Source organism: Chinchilla lanigera, unplaced genomic scaffold, assembly GCF_000276665.1.
Source record: "Chinchilla lanigera isolate Chin_1 unplaced genomic scaffold, ChiLan1.0 scaffold00028, whole genome shotgun sequence".
In the NCBI taxonomy this organism is placed as follows: Eukaryota; Metazoa; Chordata; class Mammalia; order Rodentia; family Chinchillidae; genus Chinchilla; species Chinchilla lanigera.
The window spans coordinates 13,139,153-13,154,791 of record NW_004955429.1 but is presented as its reverse complement, the minus strand read 5'-3'; the positions used below and the strand labels follow the sequence as shown (position 1 = coordinate 13,154,791).

Sequence of the window (15,639 nt, the reverse complement as noted above, 5' to 3'; positions counted from 1 at the left end):
GGGGCGGCTTCACCTCTATGAGCACATGGTCTGCAGGGACCAAGTGTCCAGGGAACTGTGCTCCATGCTGAGCTCAGGCCGGAACATCCGAGGCCCACACAACTCCGCAGGCTCCACCTCTGGCCACTTCTGCTCCACCCCTACCCCGGCAGAGGACTGCTGCAGTTCAGTCCCGTGGTCAGCAAGCTCATCCGGACATTAAAAGTTCATTTGCACTCTGCTTCTGCTGCTTGTTATGGCCCATCTGCGGGCCCTTTGCCCCCTTAAACACAAGCCCTGCATCCTTGTAAACATAAAACATTAAAACAGCCAGGCTAGGGCTTGAGGAGCCGGCTCTGCGCGGCGCCCCCCCGGGAGGCTCCATCCGCAGCCCAGCGCGAAGAGACGGAATGAAGAGTAATTACAGGGCCTCCTGATTTGCGACGGGGTCACGTCTGGTAAACCCATCGCAAACGGAAAATCCTGCCGGGTCGAGAGTGCACTCCATACAACTGACCCCCCGAACATCTCAGCTCAGTCCGGGCCCCGCTGACTGTGCACAGACCTGACCTTGCCTGGTTGGGACTGAGTCCCCCGACACAAAGCCTGTTTTGTAATAAAGCGCCGCACATCTCCTGGACTGCGCACGAGACCGGAAGTGGGCACCTTCCACACCGGCGTCAGTGGGGCACTGCACCCAGGGAGACCCAGCCAGAGAACTCCAGTGCCTGGCCGGCCGCGGGGCAAGGAGGGGCTCAATCCAGAGGGAGAAGCGGATTCCAAGAGCCTCAGCCGCCAGATGGTGTGGATCTACAGCACCACTGTGCCCGCGATATTCTGGGAGTCCTGGGTGTGACCTCCTAGGCTCCACAGGGAATGGTTCATGGTTTTCTTTCTCTTTCTTTTTTTTGACACAGGATCTTGCTATGTCCTTCAGACTTGTTTTGAACTCACTATGTAGCCCAGGTCAGCCTTAAACTTGTGGCAACTCTCCTGCCTCAGTCTCCCGAGTGCTGGGATTATGGTTTTGTGATGGTGACTTAAAGCTAGGATCTTGACACAGGCCCCAGGCTTTGAGTTCCAGCTCCAAGGCAGCTGGCTGTGTCCACTTATTTATTGAGTGGCTTGGGCCCAACATATCTACTGTCCAAGCCTACGATCCTACACCCAGAAGGGTTCAATTCTGCCCCAGTATATTCTGTCACACATAGGGAAGTGACCCTTAAGCCCAGCACCTGCCTGAGTGGGCGCCCTTTGGGAGTTGAGGTTGTTCTGCCGGACAAAAAGCAGTGCCCCAAAATGGGGAAAGGGAAGCATGGTGGGAAAAGACTGGATAAGCAGGGAACCTACCAATGCGGTCACAGCTGTGCCCTGGGGACGCTGCTAGGTCATCTTGTACCCTCCGTAATGTTTTCTCTCTGCATAATAACACCTGAGCATGATACAGTACATCTGCTCCTAATGCACTGCATACAAGAGGCAAGCATAGAGGTTGCTGTGGCACTGGGGACAGAAATCGGGTGGGCAACTGACAAAAACTCACAGTAAAGCTGGGCATGGTGGTGCACACCTGTAATCTCAGCACTCATGAGGCTGAGGCAGGACAATCACCATGAGTTCAAGGCCAGCCTGGGCTACATAGCGAGACCCTGTCTCCAAACAAAAAAACAAATAAATAGGACAGTGATCAGCAGGAGAGCAGCCTGGTGTGAGTTTGCTTGAGGTCCTGGGAGGGGGTGCCTGGCCCAGCCGAGGGGGAGGTGGAGGGGCAACAGGAAAGCCTTCCTGGAGGAGTCCTCACCTGAACCCTGCTGCGGGAGAAGAAACATGATCTGGTGCTCCTTGGAGGTCAGGTGGCCATGAGGGCTGAGACACAGGCACTGGCTTTCATGACTCAGAGACTAACAGGCGCCAACCTCCATCCCAAGGCATGAACCACGCACCCTACTTCCTCACGTGAGACCCCTGAGTGGCTACTCGTACTCCTTTCTACAGAGGGACAGCCCCTCCCAGAGCCAGCCCCACTGGGGGACATCACTAACTCAACAGCCCATGGAGTCCAGCTCACCTACGCCCCCTGCCTGTCACATGCCACCTGCTCTCTGCTGTTTCTGGTCCTCTGTCCCCTCCAGCTTCCTTGCCCGGCCCTGGATTCTGGGTGGCCCCATACCACCTGCTCAGAGGTCATGAGGCTTCCTTGCCTGCAGGGATATCGGGAGTCCAGTCTGTTCCCCCAGAACGACACCCCAGCCCAAGCTATGTGCCTCAGCTGTCTGCCACCTGTGTGGCTGGGCCACCCGGCTGGCCAAGGTCACACAGGGCATCCTTTCTTGTCAAGGTCAAAGCCCTCAGAAGACCCCATCCCTGTTAGTAATGGGCATGAGAGTAAAAGCAACCTCAAGACTAATCTCTAAAATATACAAAGGTCTCATAAAAATTAGATCCATCCCAAATGAAAGACACAGTCAAAAAATGGACAAATGAAATGAACAGACACTTCTCAAAAGAACAGGTGCCAATAAATACTGAAAAAATGCTCAACATCACTGGCCACTAGAAAAATGCAAATTAAAACAACACTGAGATTCCATCTTACCCCAGAAACAACGGCCATCATCAAGACATCACATAATAACAAGTGCTGGCAAGGCCGCAAAGAAACCCTTCTATACGGTTGGTGGGAGTGTGGACCAGCACAACCACTAAAGAAATCTGACCCAGCTACCTCTCTGCTAGGTGTCCTCCCGCAAGCTAAAAACATCCTATTACAGTGATCCATGCACACCCGTGTTTGTAGCAACACAGCTCCTAAGAGCTAAATCTTAGAAGTGGCCTACATGTCCACTGACAGATAAATGGACAAAGAAAATGTGGTATTTACACACAGTGGAGTACTACTCTGCCTTAAAGAAAGACTTGAGTATTTGTAGGATATACTCTGGGCCCATAATTTTAAGTGAAATAAATTCAATGCACAAGCATAAAGAACGTGTGGTTTCCTTTATATGAGAAATTCAAAACATAAATAAAGAGCAAAACAAAAGTTAGAGTAGGACGTAGGGAGACAGATCTTTCTCAAATGGAAAAGGATCGAGAAATGGAGGGATGGAGAAAGGAGGGGAGGGAAACGGATGAATGAAGATGTGCTAGGTACATGGATCGACTCCACACGAAGAATGCAAACATTGTGCACTGCAAGTGTGCGCTAATGATAGATAAATAAGGACAAAAATTTGATGCCTGAAAAACAAAGGTAGTACACACAGAATTATGCACAACATATGGTAGGTACCAAATAAATGACTATAAAACAGTAAAAAAGTAAATACATAAAAGGAAAACAACCCCTGCAGGATTTGTTGGAAGCACACACCACACACCACACAAACACTCACACCCCCCTCACATATGCACATACTACATATCACACAATGAACCCATATACACACGGCATGCACGCCACACACACGTGATATTCACATACACCCACACAACACATAAGTGTATACACCCCACACCCCACATACGCAAGAAGGCATACACCACGTACATGCCATGTTCACAGTGCACACACATGCACACGCACTCCTTATCACACAGGAGCAGGTTAACAGGTTGCTTCCACGGTGACAAGAACTCTGCATCCAGAAACGGCTGGACGGAAACTCTCTAAAGCATCCACATCATCTGCGTCCACTTCACAAGGTGCTGCGAGATTTATTTCCTTCTTCTGCTTTTGTACCCTTTTGAAATCTGAAATCACAACCACGCGTTCCATTTGTAACCAATGACAGCGACTCTAAAAAGGGACTTGTGTCAAAATTCAAGGACGAGACCTCTTCCAGATGGGGATGCTGTGATAGCAGACTAAAGGCAAAGGACCAAACCCCAAGTATGTGCAGCCCCTGAGGGAGGGACAGCTGCTAAGCTCCGCTGCTCAAGTCCTCTCTCCAGAACTGGCGGATGCAGTGGGGGAGACGGCACAGCAAGGAGAGCGGTCTGTGTGAGTTGCCCAGCTTGCGAAGCCAGCTCAACAAGAACCCTTTCTGTACCTTTTTTACGGCTCCATCAGCTCTTAAGGGTGACCGTCTTGCTGTGTGGTACTGGGCAGATCACTAAACTTCTCTGTGCTTCTGTGTCCTCATTTCTAAGTTTACAAAAATGATTTCTCCGAATGATGACATGAGATCACAGATGTAAGACAGCTGAGTTCAATGCAGAGAGCTGTGACAGGTGCCAGGAAGAGAAAAGGAAAAAAGAGACAAGGAAATGGAGTGGAGACCCCATTCCTAGTTTCCTGAGTCCTGCCTCATTGCATCGTTTCAGTAACAAGAAGCCACATGCAGTTCACCTTTGGGGACCACCTGTGAGTTACGGCAGTGTGCACAAAGGTCTGTGAAGAGAGTGCTACCACTTCTGTTTTCAGCAGAGGGAAGTGGCTGATCCTCAAAGAACTTGAGACCAGCTTGCCCGAGGCCACATGGCTAGAAAGGGAGGTGATAGAAACTCAAACACCTTGGGGGCTTTGAACCTCCCACTTTGCCCACTACTGCCTCGAGCTCCTGTGGGTCATCCTCCTGTCATCCCAAAGCCAGGCAGGAGTCTAGCAGAGGAGATTCTGGGGAGGGCTGATTTAGCAGCCACAGTACCCTGCACCCTAGATGGCTGTTGAGGGTTTAAGATCAAAGCTTTGTACACAGAGGCACAGCATTTCCATTTCCAGGACTCATAAGGCAGGGTGTATTCTAGAAACCATGGTAAAGCACAAGCATCAACTCAGACTATGCACCAACTGTCTGTGTTGCCAAGACTACATTTCTAGTCATAAACACTGTGGATTTTTAGTAGCTCTGTTACATCACAATCCTGCCAGTTAGCATAAATGGGGAAAGAATTGGGGAAATTACAGAATACCTTACGAGAAATACTCAATTATTTTCCAGTCCATAGTCTAATAAACTGGAGTTGTTGCAAAGAGGAGTCTTGCTTTGATGAACGGGTATATTTCCATCCATCCATCCATCCATCCATCCATCCATCCATCCAACCAACCATTAATCCATACATCCATTCTTACTATGTGCAAAAGTTTGTGCTGGAACTTCTACTAATTAGGATGGCTACTATCTGAAAAAAACAGACAATAACAAGTGTTGGCAAGCATGTAGAGAAACCACACTGTTGGTGGGAATGAAAATATGGTACATTGCTGGCTGTGGTGGTGTTCACCTACAATCCCAGCACTCAGGAGGCTGAGGCAGGAGGATTGTTGTGAGTTCAAGGCCAGCTTGGACTACACAGTGAGTTAAAGACCACCCTAAACTACATAGTGAGACCCTGTCTCAAAAACCCAAATATACATGTATAAATATATACATATATAATTATAAATAAATATATAATATATATAATATATGTATTTATAGCTGCTATAGAAACAGTATGGTGGTTCCTGAAAACATTAAACAGAGAATTACCACATGATCCAGCAATTGTATTTGTGAGTATATACTCAAGAGAACTGAAATCAGGGTGTCCAAGGTAGATTCACAGTCAGGTTCATAACAGCATCATTCACAACAGCCAAAATATACAGACACCTCTAGAGCTCACCAACAGACGGAAGAAACCAAATGTAGTATTAGAATATTGTTGAACCTTCAAATTTCTGACACATGCATGATCCTTGAGGATCTTATGCAATAAGCCAGTCCCCAAAGGACAAATCCCATATGACTGCACTTAAACGAAGGTCCTAGAGCCCCTAAATTCAGAGACAGAAGGATCTTCATTAAGTGTTTCATGGGGACGGAGTTTCAGTTTGGGAAGATGGAAACTTTCTAGAGAAGGGTGCCCAGCAATGCGAAGGGTGCCCACCCAAAGTTGGGTGCCCAACTTTCTAGAGGAGGGTACCTAATACCACTGAACTTAGAAATGATGGGGACGGTCGATTTCATGGTGTGTGTATTCTAACACAATAAGAGCAAAGCAGTGCTGCGTACCTATCATGAGGGGCAAGAAGAGAGTCACAGAATCATCGTGACAAGCACTGGTGAGAGTGTTCAGTGCAACAGGGATTGCTCTAGTTACGTCATATGCAGCATCTCGCTTAGTCCCCATAATTCCCTATACATTACATACTCTCACTCTCTCTGGTTTCCAGAGGCTTTTCCTGCCTGGCTGTATCCTAGGGGTCAGACTTTGACAGAGCACACCATCCAGGACCCCTGCACCCCCTTGGATGATCACTTTCAGCCCTGGGAGGCCCGGGCAGGAGGCAGGAGGGACAGAGAGCGGAGCCTGGGGGCTCACGACTGCAGCAGGGCAGGAGCCGTGCTCCCTGGTTGTACACACAGCCTTGCTGGTCGTCTCTCTTGGAGCTGGGGTGCTGATGGCGTTCCTTTAACATACACACGTGGCCTAACTTTAACGTCACACACAGGCACACACAGGTCCCCACTGTGCCAGTCCCTGAATGCTACATCAGCCCTTGCTGCTTCCCTTCACCTCCCGCTATCTCTCTGTTAAACTGCCCTTTGAGTGTGCCTCAGTTTCCCTTGGACCCTGTATCCTGTTTCTATGCCCGTGTGTACAAATTCTAGGCAGTGGGTGCCTCTGGACTCCAGGAACCCCTGATCCCCTCCTGGCCATGTCCCTGTTCTAGGACTGCAGTGGGACGGATGTCTGCTGGGTGCCTGGGACACAGGGGACATGCAGGTGACTGGAGGAATAGCTGTCCCGAGAACCAACAGCCTCACCTGGGTAGCGGCACTAGAAAAGCCCTTACTACGCAAATTAGTCTGATGCACTAAGATGCAAGTTGGCAGATTTCAAATCAAATTAGGGAACTTACTTGCTAGCAAATGCTAAATGAATTGCAAAGGATTCTGGGTGAGTCAGCTTTGTGTTTCAGATACAAAGTGCCTGAGATAATCCACTTAAAAAGAGAAAATGGTTCTTTCTGCTTATAATTCTGCAGGTCTCAGCCCATGGTCTACTGGCCCCCTTGCTTTGGGGCCTGGGGTGTGGTAGCGAATTGTGGTGGGGACACGTGGCTGAGCAAGCGCTCGCTTCCTGCAGCTGGGAAGCCAGGAGAGGTCTCAATAACCTTCTCAAGGTCACCACCCAATGACCTCACTTCCTTCTTCTAGGCCATCTCCCAAAGGTCCCACCACCTCTGAACAGTGCCACAGCCTGGCGACCAACCTTCAAGCCCTCAGGGGGATATTCAAGGTCCACACGGGCAGATTAACAAATAGACAGAGGATCAAGTGAACGCTGACAGTCACACAGCCCCAAAGCCGAGCATGAGCGATGCTTTCCTCCTTCCCTCCTTGATCTCACACCTACTGCACGGTCTTAAGAAGCTCTCATAGAGCCACAGGGTGTGGTGTCACCTCTGGCACCCCCCATCACCTGTCGCGTGTGTGATGGTCCCAAAGAAAGACCCCAGTGAGCAGTGCGGGCAGGAGGGCCACTATGGGGGTGCAGCAGAGCGCAAGTCACAAAGCAGTCGGGATGGAAATGAGCAGCCGTGCCCACCAGCTCCATTGGACTCGAGGTGCAGAAAGATCCAGAGGGAGGAATTGAGTCGTAGTGGCAGCCATGGCACACCAGAGTCTGCCCTCTCACCATGGTAGGTGCATCTCGGCCTGCTTTCCACGGCCCCATAAGGCTGGCACTGTTCACATCAACGCACAGATGGGGGCCAGGGCCAGGGCAGTCACCCAGACTGCTCACAATGAGAGAGAGGTGGCTGGGTCTCAGTTCCCTCATCTCTACGGTGGGGGGTGACACAGCTTTCCAAAGCTTTGAGTGGCTTGAACAGGACCTGGGTGTAAAATCCCCTTCCCACTGTACTGGGGACTCATAGGAACTTCACAGGGCCAGCTCCTTGTCCTTTTCCTGTTCTTCTGGGCTGTGAAATCTCTTGGGGACCAGTCCAGCATGTATCCCCACTCTGTCCTGAGCAGTAGGGACAAAGCAGTAAGCCAACACATCATTTATCTCAGAAATAGGTCCCCCTGCGGAACTGGGATACAGTAGACTAGTTCAGTCACTCAGCCCATCACAGGATAAGGCTGTACTGTACACGCTCGCCTGAGTCACATGTCAGTACTATGAAATGGCATGCTTGTTATTAGTATATGAGATGCTTCCTGGGTACCTCATCCCTCTGTCTCTCTATCCACCCATTCACCTCCCCATCTACTCACCCACCCATGAATCCTCCATCCACCCAGCATCCCTCCATCCACTCATCCATCCATCCCTCCTCTACCCATCCATTCCTCCATTCACTTATCCATCTATCCACCCACACATCCTTCTAACCACTCATTCACAGATCCATCTTCCATCACTTCTCTATCCACCTATTCATCCATCCATCTATCCACATATCCATTCTTCCAATCACTCACCCACCCATCCATCCATCCATCCACCCATCCCTTTATCCATCCCTCCACCCATCCCTTCATCCATCCATCCATCCCTTCATCCATCCCTTCATCCCTTCATCCATCCCTTCATCCATCCATCCATCCATCCATCCATCCATCCTTCTAACTCATTCTCCCTCCTTCTCTCCAACTCCTATGATTTGGATATGGTTTGAGGATAGTTATCCCCAACGGTTTAGGTGTCGGAAGCTGGACCCCTAGTGTGGCAATACTGGGAGGAAGTGGAACCTTCAAGAGATGGAGTCTAGTGAAAGCTCCTTAGGTCCCTGGAGACAGCGCCCTTGGGAGGACTTAAGATTGTCCTTGTGGGACCCTGAGTCAGTTCTCGTGCGAGTGAACAAGAGCAACCCTGACCCTGACTTGCTCTCTGACTTCCTGTCTGGTGTGACCTCTTGGTCCCATATGTGCTCCTGCTATTATGAAGCTAGTTGTTGTGGGGCCTTTGCCAAAGCCAGCAGCATACTTTCAACATCCGAAATTGTGATTCAAAGCAGTGCCTTTTCTATCTGAGAGCCTGCCCCAGGTATTTCATCATAGCAACACAAACAGACAAATACACATCTCTCCATTCCTCTATCATCTACTCTGCATGCCTCAGAAGATGAGGACACCGGCACATTTCCACTCTAGTCTCCTCCCATCTCCTAATTTTTTAGTTACGTTATTATTTCTACAATATCCAGACTTAAAAACTCAAATACTGTCCTTACCTACACATCCCATTCATTTTGAGTTTAAACTGGGTAAACGTTCAGCTTCCATCCTTGATCGCAGCTCTTCCCCTGCTGGATTCTCCATTTGGAGACATTGGCAAACTCAGTGTGTTCCGCTTTCAAGCAGACTTTTCGAGAAGGGCAAGTGGAGGACCCCGAGTTCTTGAGTCCCCCCCGCCTCTGTGCCTGCTGCCTTTATGCACAAACCGTATTCAGGGTGTGACGTCACTCTTGGGGCTATCCCACTGCCCAGAGCCTGGGGCTGCATCTCCCTTACTCCCCACAGTGACTCGGAGAAGCAAGGATAGTCTGGCTGCCTGCCTGCCCTTGAGGTTGGTGAGAAGCCCAGAGAGTTCTAGCTTCTGTGTCAGGTTAAGCGTGTCTTGTCATTGAGGGTTTTGATCGGACTCATCCAGAACGCAGGGAGCTTGTCTGATCTGCTGATTTGGTTCTGTGGCTTCTCCAAAGCAGACCCACTTCCACTTCCTCTCCCCTCGTCAGCCCTCTTCTCTGGGGACACCAGTCACTCGTAGAGGGTCAGCTGTGCTTTCTTCTAGAGCAGCGGGTCTCCTTCTAATTACTTTCCCCACTCAGCCCCTTTTCAAACTTGTCTTTTTTTTTTTGGCCTCTTTTTCTGCTTTTAAGAATATATATATATATGTATATATATATATGTATATGTATATATATATATATATATGATTCCTCTCTCTTACTAATTTATTTATTTGTTCTTTAATAATACTGCTTTGATCTTCAATTTTTTCTTTCAGTCTTCAACCTTCCTTTTCATCTCATCCTGATATTTTAAAAATCTTCTAATTTCTGAGCTCTGTAGTTGGAGTTTTTATTAAGTTGCCTTAGAGCGTGTAGCAGCTTTGAGGGGACACTCTTATGTTCTGAGAGGCTTTCTTCCAAGGTGGGATTTTTTTTAATTGTATTATAAAAATTTTCAAAGAGAGACCTTGAAAAATAGCTTTAACCACTTACCAGCCCAATTCTTTGAATGCAGGATGACAAAAAATTGCATATTTTTCATTAATTTTTTAAGATCATATAACAGGAAGTATAAAAATGACAAGTATAAGTGTATCTCATGCAAACCAGAATCAACTGGTTGACATGACACCTGCCTAAGCAATGCTTAGGATAGTCAGTACATAAACAAATCACGGTCTGAGTAACACTCGGGTAAATTGTTAAGTGATTAAGTTGAGCTATATATCACCAACAGACAACAATTTTTGGCTTATAAATACAGCAGTTTCAAACTGAGTGTCATGGCACACAGTTGTGATTCCAGCACTTGGGAGGCTGAGGCAGGAAGATCCCCAGAGTTGGAGGAGGTCAGCCTAAGCTACATACTGAGTTCAAGGCCAGGCTGGATTGCATAGTGAGACCCTGTCTCAAAACAAACAACAGAACAAAAGAACACACAGCGCCCTGATAATTTTGTGTTTTACTCTAAGAATACTCAGTTAAATATTTATGTACCTTTTTTTTTTTTTTTTTTTTTTTTTTTTTTTTTTTTTTTGCTAAAATAAAATTTGCCAGAATCAGGCTGTTTTACCCCCAAAGAGTGCATATGCATCTTCTAACAAGAACACTGTCCCACATACAAGATTCTGTGTTGGGTTCTCTGTTTCCACCTTCTTCCTCTGTCTCTCTCCCCTTCTGTGTCGCAGACATCCACCTCCCACGGGCTGGAGCGGGAGGACCCATTCCTCTGATGCGGCAGGCGTGGACCTGGGCTCTCTCTTCTCTCACTCCCCTCTTCACTTGCCTGACCTCCTTCTCTCAGGTTCAGTTGAGTGAGACTCTATCTATATTCCCCACAAACTGGCTCTGGGGTCCAGGGGTCCTCTTCTATGTGCCACAGTCCTGAGGGTTCCCCCATTCAGGCCCTTGTCACTGGAGATGTCTCTTGTATTGCCCCTGCTTTCTACTAGGCTGCCCTGTCTTCATAGCAGGACGAGGTCTCAGGGCCACACACCTCCCATGTCTCGCACAGTGCCTGGCACATGACTCAATATCTGTCTATCAGTGGTTTCATCAGAAACCTTCAAGACAGGGAAAAGGCAAATGGCCCACTGGGAGAAGACACCCTGTCGTGGTTTGGGGCTTATTGCAGGGGGAACAATATAATACAAGGACACATATTTTATAAGATTATCTATAATAGTTACCCAAAGAATCATATATAAGAGTGCAGGAAATCTGTCCACACACTAGAGACCAAAGAATACAGCTGAGAGCCTGGATCCCACGATAATGTCCTGCATGAGTCCAGCTGAAGACCTAGAGCCTATAACAATGCCTCCTATGAGTCCAACTGGAGGCCTAGAGCCCATAACAATATCTCATGCAGGCCTGTTTCATGGATTTGCGCTGGGAAGGCCCAAAGGTCAGCGGTGGCAGCTAGTAAGTCTGCGCCAGTGGGATGAAGGCTCTGTGCTAGCAGGCTGAGGGGTCTGCACTGGAGCCAGGAAGCGATGTGCAAAGTAAGAACCAGAGCTCCCCCGAAAGGTACCACAGCCATCCTCAGGAACAGTGAGGTCCCCAGCTCCTCTGATGATCAGGACAGCTAAGTTCCCATCAGGAAAGCCAACGTGACAAACTTGTCCAGGAAAATGAGCAGTGCACCATCTTCCCTGCCGGAGCCAGGAAGTGATGCTCAGAAGGAGGACCAGAGCTCCCCCAAAGTGAACCAAAGCCATTCTCAGCGACAACAAAGTCCCAAGCTTCTGGGATGATGGAACAGCCAAGTTCATCAGGAAAGCCAGCATGATGAGCTCCTCCAAAAGAACCAACAGCTCCTACCAGCTCTCAACAGGCTTCCAACGGCTTCTACCAGCTCCCAACAGCCTTCTCTCTTCTTCTCCAGTTCTGCCTCTTATGCTGCTGGCAACAGTCCTCAGGGGGGCCTCCCACACCCAGCACCACGCTTCCTCAGTTCAGCTGGGGGTTATAAGGTGACCACCAGCTGTCAGTCCACCACACACTTGCAATGTGTTGTCAATAAAGAAGGTGTGTTGACAAACACTGTATAACAACACACACCAGATTACAGGGGAATCGAGACTTCTGTTCCCCCAAACGCTACCAACAGTGTGAAAACACAAACTACAGTGTGAGAGAAGATATTCACAGCACACAAATCTCACAAAAGACTCACATCTGTAATACTTATTTTTAAAAACCCTGTACAGATCAAAAATAAAAAAGATCGTCCAATTAAAAAAATAACTAAAAATGTACGTAGCTGTTTCACAAAAGAAACAGCGTCTCAAGGCTGGAGGGGCTGGCATAAGGCGATTCACACCTCAGGCATTAGGAAAATGCAAATAAAAATCACACGAGCTATCATGACAGCTCCATCAGAGACTGAAATTAATTAAGGACACACCATGTTGCTGAGACTGATTTTTCAAGGAAGTAACTAGAAGTTTTCACTCTTGTGGAAATACAAAACGCTACATGGAAAACAGTTCCCAGGAAAGCTGAACATGTGTACCCGCTTGGCTGTTCCGCATCTAGGAACAGACCCATATGCTACTATTTGGAGCTAGAATGGTCCCCCGGGCTCATACGTTAAAGGCTTGGTCCCTGCCCAGGCCTGGCGGTACACGCTGGCAATCCCAGTACTCTGGGAGGCTGAGGCAGGAGGAGCTAAAGTTCAGGCCCACTTGGTGCAATTCAATAAGAAACTATCTCAAAATAAAACAATTTTAAAGACTGGGATGTAGCTTAGTGCAAAGGCCCTGAGCTCATTCTCCAGTACCTTAAAGACAAAAAAAAAAAAAAAGGCTTGGCCCCTAGCTTGGTGCTAGGGAGGCAATGGAACCTTTAAGAGATATAGACAGTGGCAGGGGCTGGTTGTGGTGGTGGTGGTGGTGGTGGTATGGGGACAATTCCTTTGAAAGGGACAGGAGGATCCAGTCCCTTCCTCCCTCCTCTTCACTGCCTGGCTCACCATGAGCTGCATGGCTTTGTTCTAGTACCCTAGCCCCAAAGCAACAGGAACAACCAACCATGGACTGAACCCTCTAAAACCATGGGCCAAAATAACCCTTTGCACTTTAGATGCCTATTATCTCAAGTTCCTATTCCTACAGAGCAAAGCTGACACAGCAGGCATGCATGAGCCCCTCAGAAGATGCAGAATGCTAAACACGAGTGAAGTTTCTTAGCTGCAACTGCACACAGACAAGCACACCTGAGACAGGGCTGAGGGAAGAAGCCAGACACAGGGACAGTATGCTGCCTGACTCCGTTAGAAATGGCACAAAACAGAGTCTAGAGAGCGGGCTGGGTTAGAAGCTGCAAGCACTGCAGACTGGGAGGCAGCATGAGGCGTGTCCTGGGACAGAGATCTTCCCATCTTCATCTCAGACGTGGATACTTACGTCCATCCTCATACACAACTGCATTTAAAAACGCACAAGGGTGCAGCTGAGACACGTGTCCTTTGTTATACATAAGCAAGATCTTAATTAGAAGTCTAAAAACCACAGGCAATACTAAAAGAATAAATTTTGCAATGTATCATGGGATAAGGCAAACAAACAAACACCAAAACTAGGAGGTTAAACAACATAGGATCCAGTACAGTGGTCACCCGGGGTGAGGGGACAGGGCAGGCTCGGGAGGGGCGCGCAGCAAGGGGCACTGTATTTGTGATGTACATCCCAGGCTGGGTGGGGAGCATGCATTTCGGTAACCCCTTGTATCATGTTATAACGAAGAAGGTAAAGAAGGCCAGGTATGGACCAGGACGAGTATGAGTAATGGAACACACGGGCATTGTGATGAACCCATTCCAAGCACCTGGGTGGGGGTGACAAGTGGGTGGGGAATCATGGGCACAGGCTGTCCCCCAGCTCCTGGCGCCTCGTGCCTCCTGGGCAACCGTAGCTTGATGTGGTCACCTCCGTGCCTGGACCCTGGGCTTGCCTGGGGTGCGCAGGGGTGCCAGCTGCCATTACAAGTTCAGCTACTGCTCTGTCGCAGCAGCCCCCTTGTGCCCCTCACCCCCACCTCTGCACCTCATGTCCCCCAGGCCCCTCCCACTGTCCACACCCAAACCAAACTCCGGTCTCACCCGGCCCGGCCCCACCAAGCACCATCCCATTTGAGAATCCTCATTCCTCTCCCCCGCGTCATCCCCTTCCAGGGCACCACCCCAGCCCAACCCCCTGGCATCTGTGCCTGGTCACTGGGAGGGCCTCTCCACGGCTTGCCCCACACCCCAGCTGCCACCCCAACTGTGCCCCAGGACGCATCTTCTGCGGAGCCCTCTGACAAGGTCACTGCCTACTGCCAACCTGCCAGCGACGCCCTTCACCTTCCGCGTGGGTTCCAGATTTGTACCCAGCAGGAAGGCTCCACATAATCTGGATTCTTCACCTTCCACTGGCTCCACCCACACTGCCCCCCAAGTCTAGGCAGCCCACTCCCGCCCTTCTCACGGGGTCGCTTCTGCCTGAACCTCCTCTCTCCATCTCTGCCAGAGGCTTATTTGTGCCACCTGCAGCGCAAGCGCCAGTTCTCCCGGCAGCCCCGCGTGAACCTCCTCCCTAACCCACCGTTCCTGTCCCGCCCCCACCCCCACCCCCGCACGAGGTCAGCCCGCCCTCCTGTGTCTTCACCCCTCCCTTCCCAGCCTCTCCCCACCGCCTCCCTGAAACACTTGAGCGCCTCCCACTGCCACAGGAAGCAGCAGACGGGCCCTGCAAGGGTTCAGCCACCGCTACCTTCTTCAGCCCAGCCCTCTGTCTGACTCCAACTACACTGTCTACCTCTCCAGATTTTTGTTCATCTGTTCTCCCCTCCACACGCCTGGTCCACCTGGTGAACTCCTACTCACCCATGAACAAGCCAAGTTTAGGAACCCATACCTCCTTTAATCTCTTCCAAATCCAAGCCCCTCAGACATGCCGCTGCTTTAGCCCCTCCTCCATGCTTTCTTGCACGCATTTATTCGCACATCCATCTCCCAGGTCAGTCAAAGCCGTCCTCAGGCCCACAACCCTTGTACACCGCGTGTGGATCTCACAAAGCACAGCTGCAAGGGGCCTCCGTTTCCCCTGGACCCTGCCCCTTCCCAGCCCTCGCTCACGTACTAAGGCAGAAGGAAGGCAAATGGGTCTGCTAATCCAGTTGTTCTCCCTCCCTGCCCCCGCTTTGCTCTGCTCTGCCTAATAGGGTTAAATTAGCATAGATTAAATGTGCCTGTGCTGCAGTTCCCTGTGATACATTTCTCCCGCTGCCCCACAGAGCGGGCCGAATCTGCTGACCCGCTGCAGTCCCTCCCCAGGCCTCCGCCCTGGCCTCGGCCCCTTTGTGCTGGCCTTGGAGCTGGGAGCTTTGCAAGTCTAAGGCGCAGCCCTCACCCTAGCAGGCTGCCTACATCCCCGGAATGGGCCAGTCCTGGATGCTGCCTGGCGCTGGGCTTGCTCCCTGGGGGAATTTTCTTTCCCACT

The 15,639-nt window shown here is 49.8% G+C and overlaps 1 long non-coding RNA gene across 1 annotated transcript in view; it reads right to left on the bottom strand.

Annotated features, from left to right (window-relative positions):
• LOC102007041 overlaps window positions 1–14,680 on the bottom strand; it is a 62,967-nt gene extending 48,287 nt beyond the window's left edge. Inside the window, exon 1 of the long non-coding RNA XR_261328.2 lies at window positions 14,626–14,680. This is a non-coding gene — a long non-coding RNA (uncharacterized LOC102007041). The remainder of the gene's footprint in view (window positions 1–14,625) is intronic.
• Between the last annotated feature and the right edge of the window lie 959 nt (window positions 14,681–15,639).